General features: G+C 34.8%; 1 pseudogene; it reads right to left on the reverse strand.

Annotated features, from left to right (window-relative positions):
- Window positions 1-7,958: 7,958 nt before the first annotated feature.
- On the reverse strand, window positions 7,959-9,119 carry LOC105513693 (annotated as a pseudogene).
- Window positions 9,120-12,255: the final 3,136 nt, after the last annotated feature.

A 12,255-nucleotide genomic window follows, 5' to 3' on the forward strand; every position in this document is an offset into this window, starting at 1 on the left:
AAGCCTCACACCAAAAACCATCTGATCTTTGACAAGGCTGACAAAAATAAATAATGGGGTAAGGACTTCATCTTCAATAAATGGTGATGGGATAACTGACTAGCTATATTCAAGATAATGAAGGTAGACTCCTACTTTCACTACCTACAACAATTAACTCAAAATGTGTTAAAGATTAAATGTAAGACCTCAAACTACAAAAAATCCTAGAAGACAGACTAGGAAATACTGTTCTTGACATGGGCCTCGTCAAATAATATTTGGCTACGTACCCAAAAGAAACTGCAACAAAAATTAAAAATTAGATAAGGGGGACTTCAATAAACTAAAGAGCATCTGCACAGCAAAAGAAACCATCGACAGAGCAAACAGACAACCTATAGAATGGGAGAAGATATTGGCAAACCATGCATCTGAAAATGGCCTAATATCTAGAATCTATAGAGAACTTAGGCAAATCCACAAGCAGAATCCAAATAACTGCATTAAAATGGAAAAAGGACATGAACAGGTACTTCACAAAATAAGACATAAAAGTTGCCAGTAACTGTATGAAAGAATGCTCAGCATCACTAAATATCAGAGACATGAAAATATAAGTTATAATGAGATACTATCTCACACCAGTCAGAATGGCTATTATTAAAAAAGTCAAAAAACAGCAGATGCTGTCAAGCCTGTGGAGGAAAGGAATTGCTTATACACTGTTGATGGGGATTTAAATTAGTCCAGCCACTGCAGAGAGCAGCCTAGATATTAATCAAGTACCTTAAAATAGAGTTACTGTTTGACCTAGTGGTCTCATTACTGGGTATATACCCCAAATAAAATAAATCCTTCTACCAAAAAGACATCTGCACTCAGAGGTATATTGCTGCACTATTCACAATAGCAAAGGCATGGAGACAACCCAGGTGCCCATCAATATTGGATACAGAAAATGTGGTATATATGCATCACGCAATACTATGCAGCCATACAAAAGAATAAAATCATGTTCTTTGCAGAAACTTTGCAGATGGAGCTGGAGGTAAAAATCCTAAGCAAATTAATACAGAAACAAAAAGCCAAATATTGTATGTTCTCACTTATAAGAGGGAGCTAAACACTGAGCACACATGGACTTAAATCTGGAATCAATAGATGCTGTGGACTACTAGAGGATTGGGGAGTGGGTTCATAAACTACCTGTTGGGTACTGTGCTAAGTACCTAGGTGAAGGGATTCATACTCCAAAGTTCAGAATCACACAATATTCCCATGCAACAAATCTGCACATGTACCTTCTATATTTAAAATCAAAGTTGAACATTTCAGAAAAGACGTGAAATAGTAATATAACAGGTAGTTGGATATGTGAAACTGGATTTGAAGAAGAGAGGTTTAGGCCGGAAATACAAATCTGAAAGCCATGATTGCAGAGATTAAAACCAGAGGCCAGATAAGATCACTAAGAGAAGGAGTACAGAAAGACCACAAAACAAACAGATAAATGAACGTATGACCATTCTGAACACAAAACTTTGAACATGCCAAACATTTTAAATTATGAAAATGAGGAGTAATCAACAAAAGGATTTTAACTTAAAACTACTTGCTGGTAGAGTTGGACAAAATAAGAATAACAAGATGAAGAGAATCAACATTGTCAAATGGTAAAAATGGGTCAAATATTGACACTTACAAAAAAATTTTCCATGAAATGCTGAGGTTTTTTCCATGAAAAATCCCACGGAATATGAATTTAAGATAAAAAGAAAACAAATGTATTTGAAACCAAAATTTGAAATCAAAATTCTATAGACAACTCTTCTAAGGACTTTTGCTATAAAGGGGACCAGAGAAGTACTGCAGAAACTAGAAAGAAATATGGGTGAAAAGCATTTTTACAGGTTGTGTTTTGTTGTACTCAAGAAACAGTTTGGTTTTGAGCAATCAATATACCAGAAGGTAAAGAAAATGTCTAAAGATGAGGTTGAAGACATAAGTCATGACTCTGAGTTCCATAGAGCACAATGCAAGTGTCTTAGGAATTAGTGGCAAGTAGGAAATGGATATGGAAACAGATTGAGGAGAGTTGATTAGAGGAGGGAGGGAAGGAAAGATGAACAGGCAGTGCTGGTAATAACTTTCCTTTTCAAATTGTTTCCATTTAGCATAATTAAATCTTCAACTTCAGAAACTTTTTTTTTTTTTTTGACAGGGAGTCTCACTCTATTGCCCAGGCTGGAGGTGCAATGGCACAATCTTGGCTTACTGCAACCTCTGCCTCCCATGTTCAAGCAATTCTCTTGCCTCAGCCTCTCGAGTAGCTGGAATTACAAGCACGTGCCACCACGCCCGGCTACTTTTGTATTTTTAGTAGAGACGAGGTTTCATGATGTTGGTCAGGCTGGTTTTGAACTCCTGACCTCAAGCGATGTGGTCCACACACCTCAGCCTCTCAAAATACTGGAATTACAGGCATAGGCCACCGCACCCAGCCAAGATAAATTTCTGTTTCTTAATTTTTAACTTACTTGTTAATTGTACTAATACTAATACTAAAAATATACTAATAGTAATATAAGGAGTATGATTTAATATCAGTGATATAAATTGTTTCAGTAGCTAGAGCTGAGTTGTAGCATGGGTATAATAGAGGTGTCAGAAGTTGGTATTTCGTGAAAATAAAAAGTGCCTTAGTATAATTTTTTAATTGCTTATGAGGGTTATGTCTTGCATTTATTTTTTTTATCTTGTTCAGCATCTAGAATATGTTAAATTTCTAATTGTAAGGCTCAGCTTAGCAGCAGATAGTTGTCATTGCCAGGAAAATATTGGAGATAGGATTTCAGATAATCTGCAGGATGAGATAAAATCTAGGCATCAAAATATCAGAGTATGAGGATGACATATACACTTAGTCACATGTCTGTAGGATATGGCTTTGTAAAATAAATCTGCTACAGATAGTTCAACCTATTGGGATAAAAGGAAGTCTGACTTCAGTAGCCCGGTCAAGTCACCAGCACACTACATTTGTTAAACAGTATCAGGGAGATCATGCAGGACCTTTAAGGATAAGTGCAATTAGGGCAACTGAAACTGGCTATTAAACAAGACCAGGATTCATAAAAGAGCAAAGCTCCTGTAATGCATTAAGTTGTAGGACTAAAGCATTATCTCATTTTGCTCAAACTCTTCTGTAAGCTGAATCTACATTTTGGAATTCTCGGCTCCAGTTTTTTATAATGTATTTACAAAAAATAATCTCCTCTGCCTATTAGTTTTTCAGTATTTCCATTCACATGGAAATCATTTTTAATCTCCAAAGTAATATTAGATCAGTTAAAATGACAGCTAGATTTTCTTTTTATTTAGCACAAAAGGTTCTCTATAACAGTAAACATTTAAGATCAGACAATCCTGAAAAAAAAAAACATAGAATTCATTCTCCTATACTTTAAATCCTATTATAAATGTAGAATTATAAAACAATTTACTACAGTTGGACAAATAACAAGAATAGAAAAAATAATCCAGAAATAGATGTCTATAGATATTAGAGATAATGCTAAAATGACACTTAAATGAGGGAGAAAATGACTAGTTATTTGGAAATAAAATAAAAATCATTTCTAGTTTGCTCCTACATCAAAACGTATTCCAGACAGATCAAATTTTTAGCATACAAATGTAAATGTGAAAATAGAAACAGAAATATGGGTGAGTATTTCCTAATGTTAGAGAGGGGAATATCTTTATAAGCGTTAACAGTAGTCAAAAAGGAAAAGGTGACACATTTTTACACATGAAAATTTAAAACTTTTAGATGATGGAAGTAGTACCATAATTTTAAATAAAACAAGCAAACAAAATATGAAATTTATTTTCAGCTCACATTACAAAAGATAAATATGCTTAACATTTAGAAAAGCAGACTAATAAAACAAATTTGAACAATTTCATATATATCAGTCAATAATATGTAAGCAAATTAGCGCCCCCCACTAACTATTGTGATACCCTGCTGTGAATTAGAACAAAGCCTCCCTTTGCCAGTAGCTAAAGCTCCCATGACAATGCACAGCTTGGGAAAATGTAGACTGCATTTTAGCGCTGTGTCATCTTCTCAGCCTGGGTATTATGAAGTAGTGATGATTATGATGGTCCTGAAAAAGTTGTTCAACCTCTTCCATAATCCAACAATGAATGTCAGAACAATATTTTTCACCTGTCATATTAAAAAGATGAAAATATTTGGTAATACTACATATTGGTGAGGTTGTTGGGGAGCAGGCATTCTCAGCTTGTGTAGATGGTAGAATAAATAGGTACAATTGAAGGACATTTTGGTAATATCTATCAAAATTAAAATTAAAAAACATATATTATTAGATTTAGCCATCCATATACTTCCTATATATATAATCTTATATGTACGCAAATGCTTGTGGGACAATGAAATATTTTGCACCATTGTCCTTAAAAGCAAACATTAGAAATAAACTATGTATCAATAGAGGGTCAGTTGAATAAATTATTCAGTAGAATTTTATTGACAGTGTATGTATGTGTGTGAGGGGTGTAATTTCCATATAATTAAATTCTAGTATTTTTTAAACAAAAGGTTTTGGAAGCCCATTTTGTATTTTAGAGTGTACAATGGAAAGAACAAAACAGCAAATTTGTAAAACGCAATCTATTGTAGACTTTAAAATATTCCAATTTACTTTACAAGGGAATACTTAATAGTATTACTATAAAAGGAAGTATTTAAAAGCCTTCCGTGGGAAGAATATGCTTTTACAATGTTAATTTTGATTAGTGTAAGGCAATATTTCAATTTAATATTCCAGTTATAGAATCATGACATTGTATAATATTACATATTGTGTTGCTTTTCTTTTTTCTTTTTTCTTTTTTTTTTTTTTTGAGATGGAGTCTCGCTCTGTTTCCCAGGCTGGAGTGCAGTGGCACTGTCTCGACTCACTGCAAGCTCCGCCTCCTGGGTTCACACCATTTTCCTGCCTTAGCCTCCTGAGTAGCTGGGACTACAGGCACCCTCCACCATGCCTGGCTAATTTTTTTCTATTTTTAATAGAGATGGGGTTTCACCATGTTAGGCAGGATGGTCTCGATCTCCAGACCTTGTGATGGTCCCGTCTCTGTCTCCCAAAATGCTGGGATTACACGAGTGAGCCACCGCGCCTGGCCCCATTGCATTTCTATTTTGCATGCTTCCTTTCATTTTTATGAATAAGGTTTTCAAAACTAAAATTAACCAAATGACATAAAAACATGTCAAAAGAGGAAAACACTTTCTTTTATAAATGGACTTTAAAAATTATTCCTATATGTGAAAAAATAACACATATTTTACCTACAAATTTTTATATCCTAGCTATGTTATACATTTAACAGCATATATCTAACTAGTATAAAGACTGTCTCTGACTTCATTGGGGTGTCCCCTTATCTCTTACTTGAATCCCTGCCACATCAAACCTATCCCACTTTTTTTTAGCCATGATCTTACAAATCCGTTTTCCAAACGGACTTCTAGAGCGACTTTCCTAAAACGTACATATCATCTTGTTATCCTCTCTTTAAGCACCTTCACTGGTTCTCAACAGCCCTCTGATCCATTCTACTGGTCTAGTTTTGTGCTCTGGGCTCTTGGAGATAAGGCCCTGGCTTGTATCTCTCATCTCAGTATCTTCACCTTGTGGACCAAGAATTTCCCGCTTTTATGAGCTACTGCATATGAGATTTACTCTCTAGGGCAGACTAGCTCACTTCTGGGCTCAGTCTTTGCTACTCTTTTGGCCTAGGAATTGTTTTATCCTCTTTGCCATCACCTCTTCCACATCCCATAGGTAATCCTTACCTATTATTTTAAGTTCATCTTCATGTCACCTCTCAGAGAAGCCTTTGTTGACCGGCATATACCTGTCTGGTGAAACACTTTCCCAGGTGTTCAGGGATCCCACTTTCAAGCTGTAGTGTAACACATACCACTGTGTATAATTGTGTATTTACCTGACTTCCTGACTTTCTCCTCTACTGGAATACAAGCTCTCAGCAGCAGGAACACTTTCATGCATGTCTGTATTTCTAGAAACTTGCAGTGTGCATGACCAGTAGTGTGTACAAAATGAAAAATATGTTAAATAAATTAATCATTCATTATATAACACTTCATATTCTCATACAAAAGTTCAAAGGAGACATATTAAAGATAAAAAAGATGTAGAGAAATATTTTTCAAAGTAAAGTCAGAAAACGTCAAATGTGAGGGGTTTTCTTGAACAAAGCTGTACATAATGCCTCCCTACTTTAATTCAAAATGTATCCTACCATATAAAACTTGCTTTCTTAAAAGTCAAGAATTAAAGAAAACTTAACTTTGTTTAAATCAACCTCAGACATTAATTTTACAGTTTTCTGTGGTGCATCTCTTGGCATATTGTAGAATTAATCAAGGTACAGGCACTTTGGGAAGTTCTTCACTTTGGTGAAGCATGACATTTATTTTTCATACATAGAAATAGCTAGGAAGGGAAATGTGATGTTTGTCTTTATTAATTAAGAAATAAATACCTCAAAAGGGCCCATTTTGAATACATATTAAAAGAACATATACAGGAAGCGAAACATATTTAGCAACGTATAATGAAGTATTAACACCTCTGACACATATTTTTATATCTTATCACTGTCTATACCAAACATAAGTGATGAAGCCTAATGAGGATACATGTCTATATCCTCAAAATTCTTAGAACTGTGTTAGAAAATTTGCTTTTTTGTTACATGGTGCTGGCTTTTACTTCCTCGTCCTCATTTTTATTATTTCAGTATCTTGGCTTATAAAATTAAATAAAGTGTTGGTGGAGGTCGTAAGGATTCTGTTTCAAGTAGCATGAATACATGTTACTGACAACCAATTTACATCAGCATTCTTTAATTAATAGTCCTATATTAGGCAAATGTTCTATTTCCCATATCCGTAAGATTAAAAAGCAATTTAAAAACTAACAGTGTGATTGAGATTTTTGACTATACTTATTCTGCTTGAGATAGTTGATGAATATCAAACAGAATAACAAACAGATAGAGTAACAAATAAAACAAATAACCCAATCTTATAAATCCTTCTGTCATGGAGGAAGAGGCATGATGTGGAAGAGGCATGATGTCAGCTTGGTGAGTATGCAGTCAAATTCCTGTTCAAGAGTAAAGAATGAATACATTAATGTATTTTTATGGAGAATGGGACAGAAGAGAATGAACAAGATAAATTTAAATAGTATGGGGTAAGATTTAAAGAAAGAAAACTAAAAAATATATGAGACTATTTTTGTTGGAGTAATTTCTCTGATCTGCTTGTGCTGTGAGTCTCAGTATCATTATGGAGATTGTAACTTATTTCAGATTAACATTATGTAGCATTATCAACACAGAGATATTTCAAGAAATATTGAGAAGAGCATATTCTTGGAGACAGGTCAGCAGTCATGCATTTTAAGGTTGCATTAGAATTTGCTTTCACAAGCCTTATTTTTCAATAAAGATAATATTAATTTTGTTAGTGTTCGCAAAATTTGATTTATGTAGTTCCTTAACAACAAATGAGGGTTTTTTTTTTTTGCTCTTTTCATATATTAGTTTTATATAGTATATATTTTATTAGTTTGTACTAATACATTCTCATATTATGAAGGCAACTTAAGAAGAATCTTCCTTTTGATATTTGAATCACCTGAAATAACACAAACTGAACTACACATTCAAAAAATATTCCTAATCTGGATAACAGAAAGAAAAAGACGAGTTAAATGGCAAAAAATATTTTCCCTTCTCACAGGTGGATATTGAAGTGGACCCGATTCGGTTTTCTTTTTAAAAGGTCTTCAAAAGAAAAGCTGTTTAAAACCTATTTAAAACAAATAAAAATTTGGTTTACTAAACTACTAGTCTCCATCACCATTTTCTCTTTTCTGTCTTTTTGTTTCTTCCCTTGCTCTTTTCACAGGTCCCGTTGCTCCATTTTCATTGTCACTAGCAAATTTCCTTTACTTGCTCAGAAAGTGTAATATTCTTTTAGCAGACCCAGGCTGTGAAGCTTTATTATGCTTTCCTTTACCTTTAAATCTGCGACCTTTTGACCTCCGTTTGTTTAGGGATTCTTGTTGGTCTTCTATACTTTTTTTTCAATGCTTCTTTTTTCAACTCTCCTTCTAGTACTTTTCATCTCACGTCTTTGTTCCTTATTCGTAGGTTACCATTATTTGCATCTTTGGCTTTACCCAATGTTTCCTTGGCTTTTTCTTTAAATAGAATTATCCCCTCTTTTACTCCTCTGACAAAGTGTATCCATTTTATTTCACTATGATTTGAGAAAAGCATGTGTAAATCTTCTCTATAGGTCTGATCATCTAAGTCATCTGAAAATTTCAGCAAGCATCCAATCGTGTCTTCTAGAGATTTCATTTCAGCATCTTCCTCATTTAGCTCTTAATTTAGCTTACACTTTATTTGTTTTCTTTCTACTTCTTTTTTTTTTTTTCAGAGTAATCTTCCTTGAAAAGTATTAGCAAGTCTGTGTTTTTGTGCTTCTGTTCAAAGGTATCTACAAACTTTTTAGCAGATTCAATGCTATCAAACACAGCAAAATTCAATCTCTTAAGTGAGTTATGCAATGTTCTTCCCATCTGAATATTTAGTGCTTAACCTTTGTCTTCTAACCGTTCTTTTATGTCATCAAGAGTTGCATCAGTTGGGAAGCCTTTAATACAAACAGATCTGTTTTTGTTGTTTTTACATCATTTTTATACTCATCAGTCACTTCACCGAAGGGATTGCTTTGAGACCTTCTGATTTTAGTTTTATCTTCACTGATTTCCATGAGTTCTGCCTTGGATTTGCTCAATGATTCAAAGACCACTGTTAGATGGTTCAACCTGTTGAACTATCTCATCTCCAAAATTACCCAGCCTTCATCCAGCTTGATCTGTTTCTATAAGAATGTGTCCCATGGAATACTGAATCTCCAAAATAATGCTAAATTTGATGACAGATTTTGGCCTTAAGGGCAGCCTCTTTTTTTTTCCATTATCATCGTTTTCTGCCATTGTGGCTATCTTTAAGGTCCTGGTCCTGCAGAGCCACACCACAGGCTCTGAATAGCAACAGCAATGTCTCCACCAATGATATTTTAATAATGGTGTCTGTTACATTAGATAATGAGTGTTGTGATTATATAAGCTGAATGGACAAATTTCAAAGTTATTGCGCACTGGAGCATACATGTTTTGTCTGTCAGTCCACAATCATATAATCATCTGTCAATAAATCTACATCTGTTGTTTAGTTATAATATGTACGTTTATATGTGTATACATGTGTGTATGTATTACTAAAGTTGCTGTAGAAACTTGTCTTTCATTAGGATTACTTTTTAACAAGAGCAAATAAGTGACAGAAATGGAAACTATGATACATTTTAACAAATGTGGTTGAGAACTACCTGATTTTTATACTCGAGGACACTCTATGAATAATTTACATCAGCTACTTTTGTTCCCATAACAACAGTTTTATAAATTACTGTGCATATTTTCAGACAATGTTTAAATACTAAGGGAGATGCCTAGAAGATAATAAGAAAAATTCATAAAATGAAAAGAAAGTGATTTTATTATAATATTCTATACCTAGTAATTAAAGTAATACCCTGAAACTGATGTTTTAAGTAATAATAGTTAACACTGGTGAATTCTTAAAAGTGCAATTTTTATAACATCAGCTCAACAGTTCCCAACTGGTTTCTTAAAATCAGTTGAAAATTATTCCAAGTAGATTGAGCAAGTCATTTAGAAAAGGATGCTAACTATATTAACCTCTATTTTCAAATTAATGAAGCTAATTTACCATAATAAAATAATTGAGTGCTTTAATGATTTTTTTCAATATACATTTTCAGAGTATTCCTTTATTTAATTGTTAAAAATAGAGATAATAATGTATCATTTACAAAGTCTTACCAAATCCAAGTTTGATTCAGTTAATGGAATACTGACTTTCAGAAACCAAAAGCAATCATATACTTTCTGTAACTGCAGTCATTTGAAGAAAATACCACATTTTGATATTTACTTTCCCTGGGAATTTTGTATATATCAGCACCTGGAAATTAAACAGAAGCAAAATAAGTATTTCTCTGAAGCTACAAAAGATAGTTATTTGATTTTTAAAAAATTTTTGCTACAAACCTACAATTTGCATCAGAAAATGAGGAGCTTGCCAGAGTTTCCTAACTTTTTTTAGGAGTTCTAGTTATTCTGACCATTGGCATTTTGAGTAAATCAACAGGATCAACTTATAGGTTGTGAATGTAAAAATCTGTTTATATAAAGTCAGAGGTCACTACCAATCAGAACCAAGTATTTTATATAGGTGAACTGATTTCTGAGGTCTACCTATTGATACTGACAGAAGACAGGGAAATTCTGGGTAGAAGACGGTGGTTCCCTGGCAAAGACCCCACCCTCAAGCCTGAAGACCCCTGGCCCCCAAATGAGGTCAGAAATTGCTGTTCGCAGGCCCAAAGAATTGCCTTTTTCCTGCTACACCCCCTATCCTGTGCCCATATTAACCCGAGACCTTAGTGGGCACAGACACAAGCAGCTGAACAACCAGAGGAACAGAGAGGCAGGGTGGCAATGCAGAGAAAGAGAGAAGAGAAAGGATGTCTGGACACAGAATGGTGTTCAGCCAGGGGCAGAGAAGAGTCTGACCAGTGGGCTTCCGGATTCCAGGGGAAGACCACCTTCCTATCCATCCTCTGCTTCCAGCTCCCCATCCATCTCCATCTAGCTGAGAACAACCTCCACCACTCAATAAAACCTTGCACTCATCTTTCCAACCCAAGTGTGATCCTATTATTCCAGTACACTGGGCAAGAACTCAGGCTGTCACACCGGTCCCCCTGCCCTTGTGATAAGGCAGAAGGTCTATTGAACTAATTAACACAAGCCGTCTGCAGACAGCAAAGCTGAAAGAGCGCACTGTAACACATGCCCTCTTGGGCTTCAGGAGTCATAGAAACCCACTTGTAGATGGTGCTGTGGAGCTGGAGCCCCAAAGCACTCTCCAGGGCCTCTGCACCTGCCCCTCTACATGCTCCCCCTAGAGGCTTGAGCCTCAGGGCAGTGAGGTGACCAAAGGAGTGAGCCATGCCCCTATAGCACATCCTGCCAGGGAGATAAGGGAACTCTCCAGTTTCACTATCATAGAATCAAAGCAGAGTAGATTCAGGAGGAATGAGTGAGAAGACAGATTTTGAAATCTTGGAGATGAAAAAAGTTCTAAATGATTACAAGTGTGACTGATGAATAGCTAATGCAGAAGTCAAATGCATCTTAACATTCCAGCACCATTTTGTTTTGTGTGTGTGAGTTGCCTTTCTTCTAACATTCTCAACAACAGAGGGCATAGTGATTTGTTATTGTCAAGCTATACCATTCCACAAACAAAGTGCAGATGCAGGATGGCTGTGTAATGATGTGATAAATCAGTCAATTTGAAGCTGGCAGAATGTCATTAGCATCGCTTTTATTTAATAGAGGAGAAGAGAGGCTTTTTGAAATTGATCTCTAGGTAATGACTAAAAATAATTGACTTAATATTGAATTTTACGTAGAATGATAAACTGTAAATCAGTAAAACTGCTAGTAAAAATATGAAACACGTTTAAATTTATTTTTTAGAAATTGTACAGAAAGTAATATAAAATTCAAGTTAAATAGTGTATTATTCTGGGTTCTCCAGAAACAGACATAATTATACTATTATATAAAGTATTATATTTAAATATACACATTTATATTCATATGAAAATATATGTGTTGTATTATATCTAATGAGGTATGTGTGTGTGTATGTATATAAATTACGCATATATGATTTCCTAGAAGGAACTGGCTTATGTGATTGTGGAGACAGAGCAGACAAGCTGCAGACCCAGGAGAGTATATGGTATAGTTTCAGTACAAGTCCAAAGGTCTGCGAACCACAGGAGGTTATGGTGTAAGCTTCTAGTCCAAGTTTGAGACTGAAGACAAAAGAAGATCAATATCCAAGACTGAAGATGGTCAGGAAGGGAAAAATAATTCTTTCTTTATTCTATTCAGGTCTTCCACTGATTGTATGAGGCCCACTTACACTGAGGAGGTCAATATGCTTTACTTAATCTATTGATTCAAATGT

This window comes from Colobus angolensis, unplaced genomic scaffold (genome assembly GCF_000951035.1).
Source record: "Colobus angolensis palliatus isolate OR3802 unplaced genomic scaffold, Cang.pa_1.0 Scaffold234, whole genome shotgun sequence".
Lineage (NCBI taxonomy): Eukaryota > Metazoa > Chordata > Mammalia > Primates > Cercopithecidae > Colobus > Colobus angolensis.